The sequence below is a fragment of the Alosa sapidissima genome, chromosome 20 (assembly GCF_018492685.1).
Source record: "Alosa sapidissima isolate fAloSap1 chromosome 20, fAloSap1.pri, whole genome shotgun sequence".
Taxonomy (NCBI): Eukaryota; Metazoa; Chordata; class Actinopteri; order Clupeiformes; family Clupeidae; genus Alosa; species Alosa sapidissima.
In genome coordinates this window covers 25,949,300-25,975,935 of record NC_055976.1, presented here as the reverse complement: position 1 = coordinate 25,975,935, position 26,636 = coordinate 25,949,300, and the positions used below count along the sequence as shown (strand labels likewise).

Below are 26,636 nucleotides of genomic sequence, written 5' to 3'. Positions count from 1 at the left end.
GTAAGGGGGTAGTCCCCATCCCCCACCTATTGTCCCCAAACCCTAAGTCCAAAAACACCTCAAAGAGAAGTGACAAGAAAAGTGAGAGTGGTGTCTCTCTGGAGGTTAATTTCAAGAATATGAGCACCAGAAAGATGAACAATGTATGGATGCACTTCGACCAGGAGAGCACTCTAAAGGCTAAATGCAAGTACTGCAAAAACCTGGTTTCAAATCATGGAGGATCCACATCCAACATGAGAAGGCACTTAAAAATGAAGCACCCCACTGCACTGCTTGAAGTAGGACTGAATTTCCTTGCGATTTAGCAATACTGACTCAAGTGACTCGTCCAACCCGGATCAGTTTAGTGAGTGACTCAGAATAACCCGGATCCTTAAAAGGAATCGAGTTTGACAGGCCTAGTCCGGATAGGATCATGTCACAGTCCGGACTCGGAGCCTTTTGAAGTTGGGGAAATAAGTTATTGCATGATGGGAAAGCGGCTGACAAGAAGCAAAGTTAAAGGGTTTCTAAAGGAAACAGTGCACTGCAGTGCTTAAAGCGAGGCCTCATTCACCTCAAAAAGATTAATTTTAACCAGGGCTCACAATACTTTATGACAGAAAACGCCAGAGGCCATTTTGCACGACAAGGCTCGTTTAGTTACTCTTCTATCGTTTAGCTTTGTGTTGCTGAACTCTTCGGTCATTCATTTGTGTTAATCCTCCAGCACACTAATGATATATATTATATATGTTATATATATATATTAACAAATAATTTTGCCTGTCCTCCACTGCTGCTGTGCCCAAGTGAAGATATTAAAGTTCAATCTCAGCAGCTTCACCGGAAACACAGAAAAAAAATCAACCTTCTGAGAACTTAATAATGATGACTATTGGCTTAAAGTGCTTCTGTAAATAATTTCAGAATTTTCTGTCTAGTTTATCTACGTTCACTCTGCTTTAGTTCAGTTAAAATACTTCAAATTAATCAGTATTCACAGTGCACTGGTGCTTATATGGCCTCATTCACCTCCAAAAGATCAATTTTACCCAGGGCTCACCTCATCCTTTATTATAGAAAACATTCGTTCAGTTTGTACTCTTCTATCATCTAGCTTTGTGATGGTGAACTCTTTGGTCATTTATTTGTGCTAATCCTCCAGTAGCTCACAGTAACCACATGTCACTTATAGAAGTGAACCCACAGAACTCTCCAGACAGCCCCTTCCACAGTGCTATACGAGGCGTCGTGCATGAGTGCTTGTCTCTTTTGTCTTTTTCTGCAGCTCTATCATTCAGTGTTTGATCAGACATATTTAGACATATCTCTAACAGCTATACAACCTGCTGAAACATGAGATTACAGACTATACTAGCTTTGGTTGTGGTGTTTGCTGGGACAATTCATGGTAAGTAGTCTGAGAACCAACACCAAGATACCAACAAACTGTCTAAATGATCATGTCACCTTTTCTAAAATATTGAGACATGTGTTGACGACAAGATTCAGTGGTTCAGTAGCACATTTGAGATTGTTACCAAATGTCATAGCCCATGCTGTGGTGCCGTTAATGATCTTCATAACCTGGTGCAACAGAACTGGAATAGACCAAGTGTTTGTAGGTACTGTGACCTTTAAATAGCATTGTGATGCTGGATGACATGGAAAGGTGGTAAAATAAAAAAAAACTTATAGACTCATTCCCTTTTTCCCCCTATATATGATTGCTTCTGCTAGACTAGAATGTATGGGAGAAGTGCGTGTTTGGCAAGGTAGCTGTCCGTGGTCCTGGAGCGGATATCGCGATAGAGCGATGACCGCTTGCACCCCCCTGTGTAAGGAGGATGAGTAACAGGGCAATTGGTGAAATGGAGGAGTAGGGGGAGGAGGGGGGATGATTTCGCGAACGTCGGAGCGTGTGACGTATGGAAAAGGAGGTCGGCTTAAATAGGCCTACCCTGCAGCGGCAGTGGGTGAGTTAATTGCTGTCAATCATCCCGAAGGCTCCACCCGAACTTTGTTTATAAAACATCATTTCACTAGTTCGCCCTTCTATATGATTGCTTCAGCTAGACTAGAATGTATGGGAGAAGTGCGTGTTTGGCAAGGTAGCTGTCCGTGGTCCTGGAGTGCCTGGAGCGGATATCGCGATAGAGCGATGACCGCTTGCACCCCAAAAGATCACAGAGAAAGGCCGCTACCAACTACATAAGTGCTTGCTGAGCGAGTCGTAGGCACTGGTAGGCATCCGAGGACCAACGGCCCAGTATTTTAATTTGTTGCTCCGATAAGCCGTTGAGCGCAGCTGTTGCGGCAGCTCCTATCCTGAAGGAGTGTGCGGAGTAGCGATCCGCGGGAAAACCAGATTTGGCTAGAATGGTTTTTAAGAGAATCTGTGTCTGGAATCTGTGGCGAGTGATGGGTAGCCCTTCGTCTGACACGAAGAGCGGGCTAGTAGACGAAGCTTGAGCTGACCGATATGAGATGTAGTGAGATAGGTATTGGAAAGGCTGAAGATCTGAGGCGGAGTTAAATGGATATGGAGTGTCCTTTTCGGGACTGATCGGTTTTACTCTGTTTGATGGTAAATCGAATGGTGTCTTGGTCTAGCTGCTCTAGATCTGCGATGCACGGGTGGACATCGGGAATGAAGAGAGACGAAGGGCATGTAAACTCGCTACATCTCAGCAGCCCAAAAAGGCCAGTAGAAACATAACGGAGATGGTGGAATCGGAATGCGGTGACATGAACCCTTTGCGAAGGGTAGCGAGGCAGGTGGCGAGAATGCTTGAGGTAATGGGAAGGCGGGAGTCTTGGGGGACTGGATGTTGCCTACGGATACCTTTAATTAACAAGCCTATCCTGGTGTCGGAGAAGGGGCATTCGGAGCCGTGGGGGCGTTTGTAGAAGAAATGAATGCCAGCTAGGTAGACTCTAATGGAAGAGACTTTGATCCCGAGTGAAGTGTGGGCGTAGGTGATAAATGATGATATGGTGACTGCATCGAAACTGGGAAATGGTAGTGAGTGCTTTGCGTGGAACTGTTTGAAGCACGACCAAGCAGTCCAGTAGGACTGCATGGTCCTGGGTGCGAGGGCTTGAAGGGGTAGGTCGGCCGTGATGGGCTGAAGATAGCTGAGGGGGTGGTTTATGGGAAGATGGTCTCCGAAAAGCTGGGGAGTGGAGTAGGGTACGTGTCCGCCTCTGGAGCCGAGCTTCTGAATCTCTGGAATTTAAGACGAGAGAGAGAGTCAGCAATTTCATTGTGGCAACCGGGGACGTGCGCGGCTCTTATAATAAGCTGGTAGCTGGCTGCTATCCAGATTAGACGCCTAATAAGAGGGGAAAGCGCAGGCGATTTTGAGCTCGAGTTATTAATGACGTGCACTACGGCTTCGTCGCTGTGGATTAGCACACTCTTGGAGGTCCACTCATTCCCCCAGGTAGGGCCGTGATGGCTATGGGGTAGAGTTCGAACACGGCTGACGATTCGTTTCCAGTTGTTAGCTCTCTGAACTCTAGTGGCCACGGGGATGCAAACCAGCGCCCTTTGAAAAAGCCTCCGAAGCCTGTTGAGGGGGCTGCGTCGGTGTACAACTGGAGCTCTTCTGGAGATGGTTGGCAGTCGTCGTAGAACATGCACAGACCATTCCATTCGTCTAAAACATCCTCCAGAGTTTGATATCGGCTAGACACTGGGCATCTAGAGATACGACGTCTTCGAGAGATGGGGTTGCTGAGCGCAGTTTAGGAGATGCGAGATGAAAGGGCGGCCCTGGGGAATGAGTTGACTAGTGGACACTCGACCGCGCTGTGACTGGGGCTATTGCAGAGGGGACAAGATGGCTTAAGTCCTAGGAAAACGCGGTTATGGAGCTCCATATCGAGCGCGCCCCAGTAGGGGTTTTGGTTCCAGAGGCCGACTCTGGCAGCGCATTTTGCTGAAAACAGCCGGTGGTAGCCTACGTATAAAAATGGGCTCCCCCGTAGGATACGGCTAGGCCAGCGATGATGGCCAGGTAGTCATTTAGCTCTTTGCGTCGACTGGGGAACACGAAACAGACGACTTCTGTGTAGTTGGTAAAAGCTACGGTGAACTCGGGGAATGACAGCATTTTTGATGCTGGGCCAGAATGTTTTAAAGACAAAACCAGTTCGCCGCAAACTAAATCCCGGTTATGAGAGGGAATAGGAAGGGAGGGAAGAATGGTAGAAAGGTCTACGTCTGCACCTGACAAAATGAGGTTCCTGGTGGACGCTGTGACGGGTGGTGGTTCGAATGCTGCAGCGTGGGGAGGCGGTGGCAGGGCCTTTGCTGTGGCTAATGAATAGCTTGGAAGCCGGAATGGGACGTCGTGATCCAAAGCACTCGCTGAATGCTGATGACCCGCTGCGGCGGGCTGGTCTAGCGCGGAGCCGGGGAAGAGATGGGAAGGGAGAAAAGGGGGGAGGGAGGGAGCGGTCGCTAACGCGACCGGAAGGGGAGCGACCTGGGACAGGGTCACGGGAAGTGGGACGGGGAAGGAAAGAGGGTTAGGGGGGAGTAGCGACGCTGTCGCTATCGGCGCCGGCTGAGACCAGGTGCTCGCTAACTCATAAGAGAGCTGGGGAGCTAGCGAGGTGACTCTTCGAGCTGACGCTTCGTGAGTTGAGGCGTGCTGTACAGACGTGGCTCCCGGAATGGAAAGGGGAGGGGGGAGCGAGAGGAGCACCTTCCGCGACCCTGTGTCCTGGAATCCCTACGCTGGCGGCAAGGGGAACGAATAAGATTATTTTTTGCCCGGCGGAGGGCCCTGGGTGTCGGGTGTTGGCGGGACGAAGTTGTCCTCCAGATCGCTGGAAGAGGCGTGGATTTCCAGTTCCATGAGAGCTGTCTTGTCAATGCGAACAATACGCAGACTGAATGATTTCGCGAACGTCGGAGCGTGTGACGTATGGAAAAGGAGGTCGGCTTAAATAGGCCTACCCTGCGGCGGCAGTGGGTGAGTTAATTGCTGTCAATCATCCCGAAGGCTCCACCCGAACTTTGTTTATAAAACATTTAATGTTTATTGGTACAATCCTGTCAAGTTTTCACAAACTTCAGAGCTTAAATGTAAGTATCATGGAACATGGCAAAATTCAGAAGTGGTATCAAGTAGGGGTGGGCGATATATATATATATATATATATATTTCAATCAAGTACATCTACTTGCCTCAAGCAGTCTGTTATTGTTCCAGTACCGAAAAACAAAAGTCCATCATGTCTGAATGATTACCACCCAGTAGCCCTGACGTCTACAGTGATGAAGTGTTTTGAGAAGCTTGTGAAAAACATTATCTGCTCATCCGTCCCTGCCTCCTTCGACCCCCTCCAATTTGCTTACAGAGCCAACAGGTCTACAGAGGATGCCATCTCAAACCTCATGCACACCACCTTAACTCACCTGGAGGAGGGGAATGGGAATTATGTGAGGATGCTGTTCATTGACTTTAGTTCAGCATTCAACACGATAGTACCTCTCACCTTGGTCACAAAGATGAAGGCCTTAGGACTGAACACCACCCTGTGTCACTGGATATTTGACTTCCTCACCAACCGTTCACAAGTGGTTAGAGTGGGGGGTCTGACATCTGACTCATTAACCATCAGCACTGGTGCTCCCCAAGGCTGTGTTTTGAGTCCACTGCTGTACAACATCTACACACATGACTGCAAAGCCAACAGTAGTCATACCTCCATCATCAAGTTTGCAGATGACACAGTGATCTTGGGCCTGATTAGTAACAACAATGAACAGCTCTACTTGGATCAGGTTGATGAGGTGGCACAGTGGTGTCAATCTAACAGTTTGACACTGAATATCAGTAAAACCAAGGAAATGGTAGTGGATTACAGAAGGCAGCAGCAGAACTACAGTTACACCCCACTAATGATCAGCGGGCAACCTGTAGAGAGAGTCACAAGTTTTAAATACCTTGGTGTCCACATTACTGAAGACTTAACATGGACTGTTAACACTCAATATGTTCTGAAGAAGTCCAGACAACGACTCTACTTCCTTCGTCAGCTAAGGAAATTCAAAGTTTCTACATCCATCATGAAGGCCTTCTACACTTCAGCGGTTGAGAGTGTTCTAACTGGTAGCATCATCACCTGGTATGGGAACTCCACAGTTAGAGATTGTAGTACTCTGTAGAGAGTAGTGTGCTCAGCTGAACGTACTATAAGAACTCAACTCCCTGCTCTACAAGATATCTATTCCAGAAGAGTACTCCTAAGAGCCCAAAAGATTCCGAAGGACTCTTCTCATCCTAACAATGGATTATTCCTACCGCTGAAATCAAGAAGACGCCTAAAACTGAGAGACTCAGGAGAAGTTTTTATCCCCAGGCCATCCGAACTCTGAACTCACACTATACTGACTTTGCACTCATTCACTCCTCAGCAATCATGACCCCCCCCACACACACACACCTACATGACTTTTAGAACTTTTACATCCCTCTCCCTATGCTACAGACCTTTTATTTATTTTCTTATTTCATCACACGTCAAAACACACACACACACACACACACACACACATATCTGACTTTCTCCAACTTTTGCACATCTCCATAGAACTTTTTATTTATTATTTTTGATTTCTCCTCCATCTATCTACCCATGTCCTTGATTGCCTAGCCTTTCTGCTAGCCTACGTGATTGCTCTAAAACAAAACATAGAAGGAAATAACTGAGATGTAGGCTACTCTGTTGGTCTGCTTTTAGTTTCATAGTAAATCCTATGTAAAGGTTTGAAAGGAACTTCAGCTTCAGACTTTCTCTTAGGAAACTGTTAGGCCTATTCATCTTCTCTAATGTAGCTGGCTAGACCATGTCATTGCCACACACACAAGTGGGGGCAGAATTGGAAATGTGTCAGAGTGACAATACATTGGTTGATTTGGTTAAAAAGTCACAGGTTAGGTTATTGGTTATTATTGTAATGATGCTATTCATAAAAAATGAGCTGTAAAGTAAATCAGACTTGAACAAAAACATTTTTTTAAAGGATATCGACTAATTATCGTTATCGTCAAAATCACAAAAAATATCGAGATATTATTTTTTGTCCATATCGCCCACCCCTAGTATCAAGTGCCACAGAGGCATTCTTCACTGGATTACATCGACATGGCACAGGGAGTGTTGTTCATGTTGTTCATCTTCATAGTGTGATAAATGTTTTTCACTATTTGTATCACATTTCTTTCACAGAAATAGAGGCCACTTGTGATGCTACGGAGGATGTTTCATGTTACGGGACTGTGGGGCAGCCTTTGTATCTACAGATGATCTCAAAAGAGAAAGCACAGAGAATGCAACAAGAATATGAACTTAAATTGATTAAAAATAACAATAACGGTAAATTCAGACTACTTAGATTTAAGGAAAACTCACCGATCGAGCCAAGATGGACATTTTGTCCAGGCAACGGGACCTTGATTACAAACCCTGTGGAGTGGGCTGATTTTGGAATGTACAGAGTACAGATCTACCTAACAAACGGTGCCTCCATGGCAAGTAGCAACATGACGCTGATGAACGGTAAATAATCACTTTTTGACAGCAGCACTTATTTATGGTACTTATTTAACTTATTTACTAAAATCAGACATAATGGTCTCAGGTTGCCTTGGAATCCTCTTTGTTTCACTGTGTCAGGAGCAATACTGTTTAGATATTGCTGTTGCTGCTAATTCAAATTAATTTTAATGCCACCCTGTAATAAGTACAATAGAGTCTTTGCCTAATGCATGCCATGAATGCCTGGTATTGCACTATGGCACTTTGTTGTTGGTTTTAGACTAAGTAATCAGACTCCTGCATGGTGTTACTTTAGCATCTATCTCAGGACAGCCTGCCAGTTCAGAGGCAACCATCATGACTCCAGCCATTCAGATCTCCACCAACATTCCACCAACATCAATCTCCAACATCAAACTCCATCAACATAGTTACAAACTGTCAAAGGAACGTCAGCAATTTTTCTACAGTAAGATACTTGTGATATTATTGTAGTATTTTGGATATTGTCTTTGTCCTCAGTACCATATGGACATATGGACATGTATGCCTCTGGTATGTGTATCAGTCAGTTTATTTTTTTTCCCCTCACGGTTACAATTATTGTGTGTGTGTGTGTGTGTGTGTGTGTGTGTGTGTATATAGCTAATTTTTCTGATGTCATCGGTTGTTTAGTGACAAATGAGTTGACGGTGATATTAAAATTTGCAGTGGTCTCTTCATTTTGAATATGACCGTCAACTCATTCGAATGTCACTCAGCAACCGTAGGATGACATCAGAAAAATGTGCAGTCAGTGGTCTCTTAATTTTTTCCAGAGCTATATATATATGTATACGTATATCATTGATCTCTTTGTGTTAATGTTTTACTTGTCTGCCTTTTTTTAGCCGTAATGGTTGTATCAGAAACTTTTGGAGTCTTCTTTCTGTGTTTGACTGTGTCAGGAGGAATATTTTACTTCTACAGGGAACGAAAGAACATCTGTAAGGCAGGTTAGTATTTAAACACTTCTCAATTTGGGCTTTGTTGTAGGCTATGCCTTGATAGATTTTAAAGCACAAAAACAATATTCAACTCCTGGATTGGCTATTGTGCAAATTAAGTTGATGCTTATGCATATTGTATGCCAATCTACTTAGAAGTGTAAAAGCACATAGATACAGTAGCCTATGTCTTCAAAATACATGTTGATAATATGTAGGCTAATAAAAACACTGAGAAAAATAAACAACTAATAAAACTGTTTATGATGACAGAGTTGTGTCATTGCTGTGGCTGTACTCCGTGGACTGACTCGGCATGTTACTTTATCTCTTCTCTGCCTCTCCCTCTTCTTACAATGCTGCCTTTATATCTCAGGTGTCGGAGTACTCTAGTGTACTGAAAAGACAGAAGGAGCACACAGAGGCACATTCAAACTCAGCAAACAGTGGCGAACTTTTGTGACAAACATGTTTTTTTTTTTTTCCAAACACAACGATGTTGTGTGAACATTCTATTTCAATGGTAAGGGGCCGATCACACTGACTCTTTTTTCACCCCAGGCTACGGAACAATGTGACTGACGTTGCAACGAATGGCTGTATAGAAATAGTCCATATACTATGCACAGTAATTGGTTGCAACGTGCCTCGCGTTTATATGAGCGAGGTGCAAAAAGAAAGAGAGTCGCATCTCCTGAAAACATGAAGTGTAAGTTAAGAATAGCTACACATTTGAGCCTGCTGCAACAGACAGCTGCCTGACCTAAGTCAGAGAGCTATATTTAGGTAAATATAACATGGCCTATCATAGCAACAACAACATTTGCACAATCAATTTCCACCTTACAAGTTTTTAACATTCACTACTCGCTTTTTGGAGGTGAAAAAAGTATTAGTGTGAAGGCCATGATCTGATCTAACCCCTCGTAGCTCTTCTCTATGTATGTGGAGAACTACCTCCTCAAACTGTTTGTGAGTGTTTTAAAACATATAATGAAGAGAACTCTGAACGCACCCCAGATCAGACGGAGAGGCTGGAGGAGCACGAGGAGGTGACCCTACAGAAAGTTCGTACATCTGTGGAGCCGGAGGAGTGTTTTCCCTGTCTGTGTATGTTGAGATGAAGGCTGAAAACCAGAAAGATCAATCTGAAATATACTCGGTGTAATGTGTTTTTTTTTCCGGTCTTTCCCATCTGTTTTAAGTACAGAACCATTTTAGCCATATGAAGAACATAGACATGCATTCTTTCCTCTGTGTGAACTTCTTCTTACTACTGGTGTTTCAGACTATTGAAGGACACAGCAGAAGGGACACAATTCTTTGTCAATTCTTTGCTTAATCAGTTTGCTTTACCATAAATTGTCTAATCTTCGGATGAGAATAATAATGGATAATGTAGATAAATTACGACAGAATTAGACTTAGATTAGTCAGATTAGCATGCACATCTTCCCAGTAAACCTCCCCACAGAGGCTGCGCCTATGCTGAACTTGAAATGTAACTGTGTAAGCAGCAAATACAATAATTGCACTGTCTGGAGTAGGTATGTCATGGTACCTGACATTTGGTATTCAGTAGGCTACCAGTGACTCACATGCAGCTGATTATATATATAAAAAAATGCAACACAATTTAAAGTTCAGTGTGCTTTCATATTCCTATTTAAACAATTTCTACATTTGCAGCTTGTCTCAGTTTAAAAATAAACATGTGACATTTGAAATGAATAACCTTTGTATTCAACTCATAAATAGCACAGTACAGGGGATCGAAACTGTGATCAGTTTTAAAACATCTGCACCTATAGCTTCAATGGGCACAGCGCCACTGAGTGGATGTTTATAGTAAGTGAAGAGTGATTCACTGGACTGTGATGAATTCACTTTACCGTCTTCTTCCTCTTGTGTTGTAATGCTGCCATCTAGTGTTGAGACAGGTTGTGTCTGTTTCCGTCTCTTCCTGACTCCTGCAGGAATTTGAGCTTCACACTCTAGTTCCTTCACTAGGAAGGAACCCAGGAAACCCTGGAATTATAATTATTTTGACTTTTTATAATGTTATTTTAATGAGTGTATTACTGTTATTCCTGTAATGTGCTGTGCTCATTTTATACTAGTGAAATGAAATGTAGCACGGAAATATGTCATATATTCATGACATCATAAAGTCATACACTCTCTTCCCTATGATATTGGTTTCTTTAAGCCTTGTGTTATCCTCAAATCTTACCGACATGCTTTATCCTTGGGGTCAATTTGACCCCAGCTAAATAAACCCTTAGAAAATGATTATAATTCATATTGTTACCCAGTTTTTGTGACAGGTACTTAACAAGAGTGTAATAATCACCATCAAAAGCCCTACAAAACAATCCCACCCCCACACACCCCTTTATGAACCGTGGAACCCTGGCTGGCAATATTGCCAATCCAGTGTCAGCAGCCCAAAGGCTTGCTGTTGCTTCCCCTTTTGACTTGTACAGTCCTGCCAAAATTACTTATATGTACTTGTGTATGTAATAATGATAATAACATTATATATTATACTATATATTACTATTCAAATAATGTGTCAAATATTCATGTATGTTTCATACAGCTGGGGTCAAACTGACCCCAAGGAACATCAATGTACAAAATATTTGTACAGGACATTGAAAACATATTGTACAAATTTCATGCTAACTCTGTTGTACCCTTCAATTGAGGAAAAGTCATGAAACATGAAGCAAAAAAAAAAAAGTGAACCATATATTTTATGATGATATTTTATGATATTATTATGTTGCTTGGGGTCAAATTGACCCCAAGGATAACAGGAGGGTTAAAATATTGCAGGCCGAAGTAACAGCTCACACATACATGCACACAGAACTCTTCCCAAGTCAGGAAAGGAGAAATCCGGCAAATTTTCACATAGATCTCCATTTCTCAGTACTGTCGGTAACAAAAAACCCCGAAAACAATCGGTTTTATCTAGCACGAGTTGCTACAGCCAGCAGCTAATGTGGCCAGGCAGCTACAGCACTACAGTCTGGGGCCATGTACATGGGGGCTCACTGACATGCCCACAGAGTGTAGCACTGTACAGTAGCCGCCTGTGTGAAAATTTGCCGGACTACTCCTTTAACTAGATGTACCGCAGAGCAGTACAAAATATGACCGCCGCACAGTCCAGCACATTTTTTCCACAAAAAGAAATCACGCTGAAAGGCCTATATGATTCTAACTGTCTCACTAAATTGCATTATCCACACTCAATTCTCACTGGTATCTGCTAGACAACAAGTACCAAAACATGATTAGTTCATAGATTTCACATGTAAAATTCATTTTATAAAACCCCACCTCCATCTTGCCTGTTTATAATTCTGAGAAATTCTTGATTGTTTGTGTTATGTTTATGTTATGTGTGTGTGTGTGTGTGTGAGTGAGTGTGTGAGTGAGTGTGTGTGTGTGTGTGTGTGTGTGTGTGTGTGTGTGTGTGTGCGTGCGTGCTTGTGTTTGTGCCTGCGTATGTGCCTGTGCATGCAAGCGCACATATGTCTACTGTGTGAGTATGTGTCATACGTATGATTACTGTGAATGTATGTGTGTGTATCTGTTTGTGCACATGTGTGCATATGAAATGGGTTAACATGACCCCTGGAGGCAAACATACGGAAAAAAATGGTCATCCTAGGCCCTACAGTTCTCAAGATATTCACAGAGAACTGTGTCTGCCCTACCCTCCTTTCGGGGGGTCCAGTCCAGCGGGGGGGCTACAGATCAAAACGAAAAATGACGGTTCCATGTTATCCATGTGGGGGTACATGCCCACCAAGTTTCGTGTACCCCAGTCTTTCAGTGTCCCAGGAATCCTTGTTGGTGTACGGCACTAAATGTACACATAAATTATTTTATTGTAAGGCCCCCCATGAACGAAAGTACTCAAAACTTGGCATGCATTCGGAGGGTGTCATAATGATCCTACACTTTTAATTTCGTGCAGTTTTGACCTTGTCAGCCAGAGATATTGTGATGAAAACACCAAATTTTTGGCTTTTTAATTTTTCACTAGGTGGCACTATACATGAAATAAGTGGTAATGGGATGGGTTGACATGCCCCCTTAAGACCAACATACATAAAAAAGATGGACCTCCTAGGCCCTACGGTTCTCGAGATATTCACAGAAAACTGTCTCCGGCCACCTACAGGCCAGTTGGTGTATAGTAACATAAATTAATTTATTGTGTGGCCCCCCATGAACGGAATTCCACAAAACTTGGCGTGCATACAGAGGGTGTCATAATGATCATACACTTCCAATTTCGTGCAGTTTTGACTATGTTAGGTCACAGATACCTTCAATTACAACACCTCATTTTTACTTTTTTGTGTTTAACTAGGTGGCGCTATACATGAAATGAGTGGTTATGGAATGGGTTGACATGGCCCCTTGAGATCAACATACAAAAAAAAATGGTCTTCCTAAACCCCACGGTTTTCGAGATATTCACAGAAAACTGTGTCTGCCCTACCCTCCTTTCGGGGGGTCCAGTCAAGCAGGGGGGTTACAGATCAAAACGAAAAACGATGGTTCCATGCTATCCATGTGGGGTTACATGCCCACCAAGTTTCGTGTACCCCGGTCTTTCAGTGTCCCGGGACTCATTGACGGAAATTTGGGCATGCGAAAAAGAAAAAAAGAAAAAAATCAAAAAAAATCTGACTAAACCTATATGACCGCCGCTTCGCTGCGCGGCGGTCATAATAAGACATCGAACTAATCAAACGTTTTTCATAGCATGGCCAGATTAACTAGCCTGATTAAAGCCATATTCATTCAGTTCGTGAAAAGAGTCTGGGGGTTCACAATGGGGAAACGTTTCTATGCACTAGCATGGTGACAGGTGTAGACTTTGCGTTAACTTTGAACTTTGATCCATCTTCCTGAAAGGAGATCTACTGTAGGTGGCCAGGCAACAGATCAACTATCCCTAATGACATACTCATATGCAAACACAGGTTACTTCAGGTTGCAAATGCAGAGGAGTATAAGGCACATTCTTCATTCAATGGTTCAGTGACAATACTTCAGTGAAAGAAACAATTCATAATGAGTAAAATATTTATGTCTGCACTCTGTACATATTTTTGAAAATGCCATCTAAGCCAGAGTATCCCACCATCATTATATTGAATTGATATGAAAACAATCAATGAGACGTAAATTATTTTTCCTTGATATAAAAGCTGACATAGGAAATATGCAAGTGTTACCACATCATATTTCCCTTATATGGTAGTCTAGACTGATCTGAAATAAAAAAAAACAAACAAAAAAAAACAAGCATTAGCTTGTGTAGATAGCCATTACAATGATCAAGATAAAAGCTTAGGCAGTAAAATTACACTGAAAATAGCCGCCTAGGCCTCAACGGGTTAAAGCATTCTGCTTTTCTGACTCGACTCCAAAGAAGCTCAGTCAGTGGAAATGGAGACAGAAGATGTAAGCTGTGCAAGGGTCAAGGGTCAAAGCATACTCTGCTTTTCTGCCCTGTGGAGATAGGTGTTAGAAGAGGCTGTTAGAAGTCAGCTCTTCTCTTGGGTTTTGGGCCAATGGCTATGGCTGAGGCACTCACAGACTATTTGGGGTCATGTTGTAACCTGAATTGAATCTGAGATATGTTTAAATCTTAATGGCCAGAGCAACAAAAATGTGTGTGTTTTCACATCAAGGGCTTGCCGTTTGTCTGGTTGTGTTGCTGATTGGATCATAAACAGCCACAGCAATGAACAGTATGAAATCTGTTGACAGAGAACGCGTCATGAGTGTGGAGGGTGGACACCAGACACTGCTGTTGAGCCTTCTGGAGGTATTGAGGGCCTAATTCAACAACACCAATGAAGGAAGGTGCCTGCTTGATAAACCCAGTGAAATGCTAATGCAAGCTGCTCTGTTGGTGATGCTGTTTTTTGTGGACTAAGGTTGCTTTGTTGGTGATTTCATTTTTGTTTTGCTTTGGTTCTTTGGTTGGGCATTCAGGCTACTGGCTGGCAGCGCATGTGGTGTGAAGGAGGATTGTTTCGGATCCTGGGTTCAACATGTGGTGCGTTTGTGGCTGCCACCAGCCAACTGTGCATTGTTGTTGTGTCATGCGTTATGGTGTGTAATGTTATGGCTTGTTGATTGACCCCTAAGGGAAATCCTCTTCCTACAGCACAAGGAATTTAACACCTCTCCCATGTATATCTGAAAAAGTATAGCATTGCTATCTGGTCCTTATGTCATGGGGAAAGGTAAACCCTCAGCCCAAGGAGGTTTACAAGGAGCTTGCTAGCATGCAACTGGTGCAACATAACTTTAAACTGTGAATTGTAGCACAAAATTAGTTCAGCAACCTGCTTCCTGCAGTTTCATTTGATTTTTTATTTCATTTTTGTTGCTTTGGTTCTTTGGTTGGCCATTCAGGCTTGCGGCAGCACAGGTGGTGTGAAGGTGGGTCGTTTTGGATCCTGGGTACATGTGGTGCGTTTGCGGCAAAAGCCCAGCTCTTAAGATAGGCGACCAAAATGTTAAGCATTTTCACAGCTCAACAGGTATGCACAATGACTGCCCAATGCTCAGCGACCAGATATCATGAACATTTGTCAACTAGCGACTATCTCAAGATTCTGCCAACTGAAGCCTTCAGGGCTGGGTCTGATGAAAGCCTCTCTGCGCCCCTGCAAATTTTAGAGTGGAACAAAGTTGCATTCTGGGAAGGAAGTTGAAAATAAACCAATAGGCGTGTTCGGCTTCAGGCAGATCTGTGCAGATCTGACTTGATGTGATGCATGCTGGGTTGAACACAATGCATACTAGGATGAACGCAATGCTTACTGGTTAGAAATTTTGTCCGACTTCTGTCAGCCGGGGAGGGACTTACCACCGTGACACCATGTCACATGACCTTAAAAAATCGCGGGAGTCTTAGCCTGCAGACAGATCTTGCAGTTGCCTTCCACGAGCTGAAACACGCCCTCATGACGTCAGTTCAAAGACGTGATAGGGCCATTTGGGAGGAATGTCCTCATGACGATTTTGACAGAAGTCTCATGCTGCTTCTTTATGTTGGAATATGCGAAAATAAACAGAAATCGAAGGGATACCTTCTCATACGTGATTTCTGCAACAATGGTAGGCTAGCCTACTGAAAATGTTTGGATATTCTGTTATTTTCTGCTGTTGGTTAAATAGATAGACACACATATAGGGAAAACACTTGATATTGAATTTATGTGCTATAAAGTAGGCCTGTTAACTGTATGACAACAGTGGTTTATTTAAACTACATCATAAGAATTTATTTCGTCAGTCATCATGCTCATTTTAATGAGTAAGAATGAAAGTTCTGCTGTGTTTATTGCAAACAACATTCCGCGATATCTCCCGCGATGTCTCCCGCGAGTCACGTCAGGCAGACTGTAGCCTGTCTGTCCGGGATGAGCTGCCCTCTGTTGTAGCTCCTCCCGGCTAGGCTCTGAAGATCACGTTTACGTAGTAAGCCAGACCAAGTCAGACTCAGTCCAGGTAACACTTTACTTGACAGTATCAACATAAGAGTGACATGACACTGTCATGACACATGAAACCTAACCCTAAACCCTAGCCCTAATCCTAACCCTAAACCTAACCCTAATCCTAACCCGAATGTCACTTAATAACAGAAGCGTTATGACATTAATGTTTACGACTTTTTTATGATATGTTCATGACAGTGTCATGTCACTCTTATGTCGACACTGTCAATTAAAGTGTATTAAATCTGCAACTTTTACTTTGAATCTGCTCAAAGTCACTGACAAAATATCAGAGGACAAATTAGTTCCTCCTTTTAAAAAGGTATCACACTATCAAAGCTTCTTAACACGCTGCCTCTTACGTTCGACATGACATTGATTGCTCAGGAATCGATTTTCTACTTCACGTGAAGGTGCATGACGGCGTTAAGAAACACAACACGTTCTATGCAAATGAAACATTCCTCAAATTATTCCAGTAACATTTATTTTAACATAGTTTAAGTTATCAGTAAAATATAAACTATTAACTAAATTATCAAAATTATCAGTAGGCCTAATATGTTTACACGATATGTTGTGACTGGTAGACTAACCGGGTAGGCCTATCCCTTGCTAATCATCCACCCTCCTTATCCCGTTGTGCCACTTGTGCCGCTTCTTGACATGGGTTTAACAACTTCTTAAAATGATGTAATACACTTTTATATTAATGGTACGGTACCTTACAATTATAATTGATTGGCAAGCAGCTGCAGTTACTTCTGTTTAATGCGGTATTGATAGATAGATAGATACTTTATTGATCCCCAGGGGAAATTCAAGGTTCAAATAAAAAAAAAAAATGCCATTGCTTAATGTTTTCAATAAAAAGCAACCTATCTACAATGAACAGAGAGAGATTTAGATACAGTATGGTGGGGAAGCAACGTAAAAAAAGGGCACCAAGCTTCTCGTCAGAGGAACTTAAAGTTTTGCTGGACGAGGTGAGCTTGCGCTAGGTGACACCGTTTTCCAGCTTTCGGAATAACTTGTGCAACAGCAACAAAAAAGAGCTAGGGAGCGACATGGACTACACAGCGTTTTTGATTCAATACAAGGACACGTTGGATCGCTGCCATAGGCCTAGTTGGTCGCTTACTGGACACCACCATGCTTACCCATTTATAGATCTTAGCCATTTAGAGGCAAATTCTTTGCCAGCTTCAAAAGTGATTGCCAATTTGAACGCTTTAATGACATTACTAAATAGCCTAGGCTAATTACCACCATATTAGTTCTGATACCAAATAAAGTAAACTTCATAAATAGGCCTGCATCCATTGCGAATATATTTTATTAGTCTTAAAATGTCCATAATAACATAAAATCATCGTTGAGCCACAACATTGTCAACATACTGTCGGCCTACCATAGTTTGACTTGTACTGCGCTGCACTGATTTCTAAAGACTGCTGCACAGTGGCAGCGACTAGCGTCTTGAGACCTCAAACAACGCTAAGAGAGAGCTTACGAATGGTCCAGACCAACCTTACGAACGTGTGACTTACAGAAGATATACTTAGCGTACGAACGTGTCGGGAATCGTGCCATAACGTTAAGGAATAGGTTAAGAACTACTTAGCGATAAGAACGTTTTGGGAAACCGGCCCCTGTTTCTGTAGGCTAAAGAAAATCATTGTATGGACTCCCATGCAAAGAATTAATTGTATTTAGATATCTGGGCCTGCACTCATTTAAGATCGACTGAGGTATAGTGGAAAACAGTCCTGTGGTTAGACCAATCAAAATGTTTATTTATTTTTGGAAATCATAGATTCTGTTAGCCTCGTGAGACCATCTTGATGTCACGAGCTTTCAAGGTTTCACTCGCAGATCAGTCTGGCAACTTTTCGTTAAAGAGAATTTGGAGCAGTTCACCAAACGAACGTCCAATCAGCGTTGGCTTTGAGGCGGGTTGAGGTGTGACGAACATGACGGCATCCACAGATGAGATGAGCATAGCTATTATATCGCGCACGTTTTATTCAAATTAGAAAGTATTCCTGGGTAAGCTGTGAAGCTATGAGTCTCAGCCATGCAGCTGGGAGGAATGAACGACACAGACATCCTCCACGGCCGATTCCAGTTCATAATGGATGAGTATACTTTCTTCAGAAGTGTAGGGCCTACCGTGAAAACTTGATGGGAATTGTCGTTGATTAGGTTAATGTCACATACAAATGGTAAGTTAAAACATCTTAACGTTAGTTACTAACGTTAGTAACGTTAGTTACTAATACAATTAAGTTACCTAACTTAATTGTATGTTAAACGAAGGCATTAGAAGAACACTTTGTTCATCTAATTCTACAAGAAAGGGCAGAGCAGGCTGTACTTCCGCGATGGAGGCTGCGGTCCTTCAATGTGTACAGTAAGCTCCTCAGGATGTTCTACCAGTCTGTTGTTGCCAGCGTCCTCTTCTATGCAGTAGTATGCTGGGGAGGAAGCACAAGGAAGAAGGATGTGGGGCGAATTAACAGGCTGGTAAGGAAACTGGCTCTGTAGTTGGAGCTGAACTGGAGTGCATCACTTCACTATCTGACAAAAGGACCCTGAACAAACTGATCAACATCTTGGACAATGAGTGTCACCCACTCCACAGCACTATTGTTAAGCAGAAGAGCCTGATCAGCTGGAGACTTCGCTCACTGCCTTGCACAACTGACAGACTGAGAAAGTCATTTGTCCCCAGGGCCATTGAACTGTTCAATGCCTCACTTAAGGGAAGAGGAGAGATAGACTTCTCTGCATAGTCTGTCTGCCTCTTCACCCCCTCCATGTTTGGTACTGTCTGTCCACTAGCCACTTGTACCACTGTCTTTATGCCTCACTGTATATTAGCACATCAGCACATATGCATAACCCCCCCCCCTATATTAGCACATTAGCACATATGCATAAACCCCCCCCCCCCCTCCATGCCACAGCCGAACTGTGGCCACACTTATACATTTTCTTAAATAGTTAAATATATAGATATATAGACTTTACTTTACTTTATTTCTGCATTGTTGCACTGTTGACTTACTCATTTGCACTATCACCATGGCCACTATCACCATTGCACTACCACCATGACACTCATTCACACAGAGCACCTTAGAGCACCTTACCATACCTTACTATGCACAGAGAATCACAGGCTCAGTCCCTGCCTCAGTCATTGCAAGCGCCTCTGATTTATTAATCACTACTATGTGGATACTGTTTTTAGAATTGATTTAGATTAAGTGTTAGTATAATTTGTATTTTTGTAATTTGTATTTTAGTATATTTTTATATATTGTATTAAGTGTTAGTATAATTAGTATTTTAGTATATTTAGCATATTCTTTATCTTCTACTGTCCTTACTGCTTAGTTGTGTTTTTATATTATATACTTTAATTACTCTTTCTGCTGTTAAAGAATGTGTTTGTGTTGTATGTATGCTGCTGCTGAGACCTTGAATTTCCCCTGGGGATCAATAAAGTATCTATCTATCTATCTATCTATCTATCTATCTATCTATCTAATTGGTTGATTTGGCCCGTCGATAACCACCAAAGGTGGTGATAGACAGATGGTTTATCCAATCAGCTAACCAGTATTTCCGCCCCTTCCCAAAAGTTCTTCAATGAAAAGTTCCCAGATGGATATGCGGAGCAAATCCATCTGGCGGAGTCAGGTTAAGATTCTGTATCCTCTGGGCTAAAGAGGAGAGGGACTACCTAATTTGTTATAATGCTCAGTTCAAAACCCAGATCTATGATGGTGTGGAGGTGCATTAGTGCCTATGGCATCTGGCAAAGCACAATCAATTCTGAATGAAGTATACAGGTTTTGAGCAAAACATACTGCCATCCAGACAAAGGGAAGACTTTGAATATTTCAGGAAAACAATGCCAACATGAATTCTGCACATATTTAAACAGTATGACCAGAGTCCAGGTGCTAAAAATGGGATGTCTGCAGTCCAGACCTGTCAAATTATGTGCATCATGTAACGAAAAACATAATTAAGAAGACCCCATGCTATTTAGCAGCTGAAATCCATATTGAGCAGTGGGACATTCTCAAAACTCTAGTCACTGCCTCCTCAGTTCTTAAACATTTACAGAATGTTGTTAAATGAAGAGGTGAAGAAACACAGTGCTAAAAAGCCCTATGAGACATGGCATCAACTTTTATTTCCCCATGAAATAGTAAAATTATTATTATTATTATTATTAATAATAATAATAATTATAATAATAAACTATATTAATATACTATACGGTGTTGTTGTTGTTATTATTATTATTATTATTATTATTATTATTCACTGTTTATTATTCATTGTCATTATATGATATATTAAATATATTTTTAGATGCACACAGCACTGTGACATCCACTAACACACTGATTACTGTCAATGACAACCCCAAGATGGAGACACCTGTTTGTGAGTATGTCTTTAATTACTTTAATTAATTACTCATTAATTAATTGATTGATTTATATATGTCAATTCCATACAATAATATTTTGTGAATATTCATATTCTCTTTAAACATATTTAGACGTGATCATAGCATCAGCTTGTCTTGGCGTGATCCTGCTGTGTGGGGCTGTGGGAGTGCTCTATGTCTGCCAGAGGAGAACACACACACCCAAACCAGGTCAGACAACCAAGTGCAGTGAGACATGAGTTAGACCCAGGAAAGTGTAAAGAAATCTGATATTTTTTTCTAATAATGATTGCAGAAAAAACAGCAAACAGAAACCAAATTGCCATAAAAATATCTGAAATGTCAGATATGAAAGTTATTGGCATAAATATTGTCCTTCAATGATTACTTGAATTCTTCTAGGTGATCACAGCTGAATTTGGGATTATTAACACTCCACGCTTTTTTGATGCATGTACCCCCCACCTTCCTGTCTTCCCCTTTAGCTGAGACTACTGAACTGGAGTATGCTGTTGTGTCTACACTGAGAAGAAAGAAAAAGCAACCAGAACAGGAGAGTTGTGAGGAGGAGATGGACCACAGGGAGGGGAACTTACCTGCAGCCATTACAGATTCTCCGATTGTAGAGCTAGAAGAGATTGTGTATGCTGATGTGCGACATAGAGAGTGAGAGAGGATTGAATGGTCTCCCATGCATCGTCCTGGCTCAGGATAAACCTCTGCTTTCCTTTATGTGAAAACTGCATTGATACATTTTAAATATGACCATGCAAAAGTTATTCTGTTGCAGCTTTGTTTTTTGCAACCTGTTTTATTTATAATTACATATTACATTAAATAAATACACTATTATACTATTTAATATACTAAAACTGCAAGACATATTCTACTGTTTGCCCCATTCATTAGTTGTACTCTCCATATTCTGTTGATGTTCATTCTCAGTTTATTCTGTAAATTCTAAAATAATTCCAAGCATTGAATGTATATATATAGAAAAATAATATTTTATTATTTTATATTTAAAAGTTAAAGTGTGATTGCCAAAAAAGTGTTAAAATAAATCTTTATGCTAATTTTGATTTTTAAATAAAAATAAACATTAGAGAGATCAATGTAGTATTGATTAATAAAAGTAATAAATAAGTAATTCATAATCTTTGACATATTATGTTGATGTTTCCAAGACTCTTTGTGTTAATGCATTCAAAATACATACAGTATACACCCATGAAACCTGCCTCCCAGGCCAAGAGCACAACAAATAACCCTACATGCAGCAGTCTGACTGCATACCCTTATGCTAAATGTCCCTACATGCAGCAGTCTGACTGCATACCATCAGGCTAAATGTCTAAATGACAATCAGACCGTACCTAACCCAACATGCCACCCAGCTCTAGTACAGACCGTAGTTATCTCACAGATTGACTACTGCAACTCCCTCTTCACAGGTCTTCCAGCTTGTGCTGTAGAACCGTTACAGACAGCCCAGAATGCTGCGGCCCGTCTGGTCCTCAATGAACCAAAAAGGGAACTCGTTACCCCACTGTTACTTCAGCTCCACTATCTTAGCCACCCACATCCAATTCAAGTCACTAATGCTTACATACAAATTGATTGCTTTGCTGGCACTGCCGCCCCCACACCCACGGCAATCCACACTGTAAAAAATGACACAGTAGGAATGCATGAAAAAAATGAGGCAACCTATTACACGTGAAAATATTAGGGAAAAATATAACCCTATTATTTTTAAGAATATAGACTTTAACAAATCATGGAAATTTACTTAAATTATTCATGTATACAAAAACAAATTGTGTAAAATATCTCAATGCAATTAAGCATATTCAAAATAAATCAAGGAAATTTCCCTGATTTTTTCTGGTTAATATCGCATGATAAAGTCACGTGTAATATAGTTGCCTCACTTATTTTGAGTAGTTATGCATGTTTTAAATAAGTCTATTACTATATATTTTAAAGGATGTGGTGTATATACACAATTAGAGAGTCAGTATTTCATTTAACAGCATTTATTCAGTGTAAATTAAACCTGACGTTGAGAAAAAAAAAATAGAGATATAACAAACATATCATCTTCATCAACATCTACACAAAATCCTCCAACTCTCCGCAAAAAGCAAGCCAAACTGAGTAATCCTGGGACAAAGGGGCCTTGGTCAAACAGGTAACCAAGGACCCAATTGTGACTATGAATGAGATCCAGAGTTCCTTTAAGAAGATGAGAGAAGTGTAAAGAAGGACAAACATCAGTTCAAATTTGTTTTTACACAACAATTCTACTACCAAATTTAGTTTTTTCTTGTCACGCTGCAGGCAAGTTGTGTGAGAGGCTATATGTGCACAATAATGCTTCTACTTTGTTTTTTCACATTACAAAACAAAACATACCCATGCATTTCAACAATGTGGCTGACCAGGATATGATGCCGTCTTGTGCAGTGTGTCACGGTGCTCAATCTCTTATATTCCTCCATTGTTTCCTCTCCCCCTGAACTCTTCTCCAGAATCTCCTGGACCATCTATGGGTAAAAGAGAAACAATAACGGTGATACACTTGTAAAGAGAAAACTTACCTGCACCCTCTAAAAACACAGGAGATGTATTAAAGTGTAACTCAAGAGTACAAACAACCTAGGGTATATTTATGGTAGTGTGGTAGCAAAATTGTGTTAATTGGTGGAGTTTTGAGCAAGACCGCAACACTGAATGGGCATAGGCTACAGTGAAAGCTAAGGGGGCAGCAAGCATGTTGAAAAAACAAACGCCATTTTAAACCACTGGCAGTGCTCAAAATACGATTACACTTGGTAGTGTGGTGAGGGTCTCTACAGACAAACTAAAGTGTTATAAACTTTTGAAAGTGTACAGGGAGATTATAACAAGACCTGTATCTGAAGGAAGAAAATTGCCTAGATTCGTGTTCCGTTAACGTCAAATGAGCGGGCGCGTTCGATCTTGCAGCACTGGATCTGCAAGCAGATCTGGCTGAATCTAAAAAAACATGCCTTACGTTCAGCCAGATCTGTGTAGTGCTGCAAGATTGAACGTGCCCGTTGATTTGACACTACCGGAACATGAAGCCAGGCTTCCGCATTTGGAGGACAGACAAGGATTTCTCCTAGTGAGATTTTAATTTTAATTGCTCAACCATTTGGCCTTTTCTGCTGCATCCCCTATGGCAGAGGTGTTCTCTCCTGCACCAGGAGATTGATGTCCCTTGTTTGAAGAGGACCTCTCCATATCACTTGAAGAAATTAGAGTAGAAGAACCTGCTGGCATAAAATTCTGCAAAAACACAAAATTGGAATCTTAAAGGGTTGCTTTAAGAATTTAAGAAATTCAGTTTCCAATTTTAGTTCATTTAATTCAACTAAAGGGTAACAAAATCTTTTTTTACCTTACCCACTGGCCAAGTGATCTGATATCAGATGCATGCAAACATGGATTTTAAATTTATTAGCTAAGCTCACATAAAACCTTACCTTCTTCAATGAAACTTTCATAAGAAAAACCAGGATGCAGTTTGAGGTACTTTTTTTAGTCCACGGTACTGGACTTTGATGAGCATTTTGCCAACCCTGTTAAAACAAACAAAATCCATAATTATATAAACACAAGAACCACAATTGACTATCAGCAGTATATCAACTAACTTAACTAGCAAAGGACTTCCAAAATTCATTCTGACATCATTTACCATGTAGGCTACCAAATGTTTTAACCGCAGACAAACAGAAGTGTTTGTGTTCAAATATCTTAACATAATCGCTAAATAACCCAAATAAAACCAACAGACACTTAACTAATATCAATACTATTACTGAGAATGGACAATGCACCTAACCTTAACCAACAACACTAACAGTTACCTTACACCACGTGTATGCTACAAATGCCTAAAAGAATGCCCTGGTGGTCTCGGCTAACGTTAGCTACGAGCAAAATATATATAACCCGAATTAAAAGCAAATAGTGTTCAGTTCAATCAAACGTCAATTAGTTGACAGACTGCTTTAATTAGTCAGTCAACAGATCCCTTAGTGCCAGACAAGCATTTGAGACCACACTAGATCGCTTAGAACAGTGGAGTCCTGGCTAACTAATGTTAACCAGCATCGTTAGCATGTTAGCTATTCCCTCAGTGGCTATTAAAATTCCAACCATTTTTTCAAATTGGTTACAAAAAGATTAAGACGTCGTCGACTCCAATAATATATTAATGTCAGTTTAGAGTGTCCCAAGTATTACAAATGATTATAAACTTGGCCATTTCAAATTGATAAGGTTATAATATAACCTACCGAAGTTAAGGTTAGCTTGCTGGTTAGTTTACCAACCATCTGAGTAGCAGCTAGCTTCTACAGCTAACGTTAGCGACCTTGCTACTGTTAAGCTAACTTCACCAATATTTCCTAGTAGGTCAAACACGTTGGTATGAAAATATATACCTGTGATGTGACATTACTTAATTGTATATTTGTAGTAGTTTTCATGCTAGCTTTCACAAGTAGCAGGAACAAAATACTTTACCTTTTACTATTCCATGCTGAACTTCAGTGGCGTCTGTCTTTGAGGCATTCTTTTCAAAATCTCAACTGAAGGACGTTTTTCAGATGTTCAAAATATTTGAGGAAAAGGCTGCACATTTATCAGCGAGAAATTGTGCAACTTCCCACAATTCTTGTAGGGAACATTTTCTCTGAATATTTTTCTCGCAAATGTAGTTGATTTATTTGGGGGAAAACATAATAGTTATTTTTTTAAGGCGACTGCTTCAAGAAATTAAGTCATACTTGATTTTTTGTGTGTAATTTCCTTGGCACCAGGATTCATTTTTTACAGTGCAGACTATTTTAATCTGTGGTTCCTTGATGGTGGAACCATCTGCCTAGTGCCACTAGAGCAGCAGGGATGTCCCTCTCTGTCTTCAAATAGCTTTTGACTCCATTTTGAGCTAGACTGGCCTCGGCTTTTTAACAGTCTTCTCTGCACTGTAGCTTTGATGTTATTCTATTGCTGTAAGTTGCTTTGGGTAAAAGTGTCCTCCAAATGAATACATGTAAATGTAAATGTTAATCGGTCTGTCAAGTGATACATTTCTTTTGACTGTGTCCAGGGGCTCTGTAAAGTGAATTGAATTGAATCTGCAACTTTTACGTTGAATATGCTCAAGGGCACTGACAAAATATAAGAGGACAATGGAGTTCCTCCTTTTAAAAAGGTGTCAGAATCAAAGCATTAGTCTGCAAGCCAAAGCAAAGAACATTTTCCACTGTGGTTTCACTGACAAGAGTTGCAAATCACCACAACTTTCATACAAATGAAAGACAAAGGAAAGAAACAAGTGGGTTTTAAAAAAAACATGCAGTACACCTTTAGAAAGCTTTACAGATCTGCAGAGCTGCTGCTCACAGCTCTCCAACCACAGTGTATCACAGGAAATGTTCTTGACTCAGAAGGCCAGTCACACACAAACACTCAGTGGTGTAGTAAAGGCACGCTGTTTGTCTGCAACCTTTTGAGCAAAAATCCAAAGCTGCATAATGGGGAAAACATTTGCATGCATAGATAAGGGTTTGAGGCTTCTAGGAGGTATCTATGTTATCACACAAAGGACTCAACATGTTTAGTATTGTATTTAGTAAGTTTTGTATGCATTTTAACATTCCTTTCAATTCATTTACCTTCTGTCTTTGTAGATTGTGAATTTGATTGGATAGGAATTGTATCAGGTTTACCAAGTGACTGTTATCAAATTCGCAAACATTTTCCTTGAACTTCTTTTTGAGAGCCACTCAGAAACAGGTGGGGAGCTACTGGTAGCTTGCGAGCTGCTGTACCTGTTGGAGACCCCTGGAGTAGGGTACCAGGATAAATTACGTGGAAGCAGGGCAAGAAGAGCTGGTAGCTGGTGACCACACTCATGCCTTGCATCTAATGCATGTACAGGAGACAGAGATAGATGCTTTTTAGATGCTGTATGAACATCTCTATAAATATCTCCTGTCAAGGCACCATACACCACACTGGGTTTTCACCACATTAGCGAGAGAA

The 26,636-nt window shown here is 41.2% G+C and overlaps 1 long non-coding RNA gene across 2 annotated transcripts; it reads right to left on the bottom strand.

Annotated features, from left to right (window-relative positions):
* Positions 1–22,563: 22,563 nt before the first annotated feature.
* LOC121695050 lies at positions 22,564–25,460 on the bottom strand. 2 transcript variants are annotated; one of them, XR_006025984.1, is made up of 5 exons: positions 25,113–25,460; positions 24,065–24,160; positions 23,731–23,867; positions 22,971–23,101; positions 22,564–22,790 (listed from the first exon to the last, which is right to left on the bottom strand). It is a non-coding gene; the product is annotated as an uncharacterized LOC121695050 (long non-coding RNA). The 2 variants fall into 2 exon arrangements; XR_006025985.1 differs by lacking the exon at positions 25,113–25,460 and adding an exon at positions 24,884–25,103.
* Between the last annotated feature and the right edge of the window lie 1,176 nt (positions 25,461–26,636).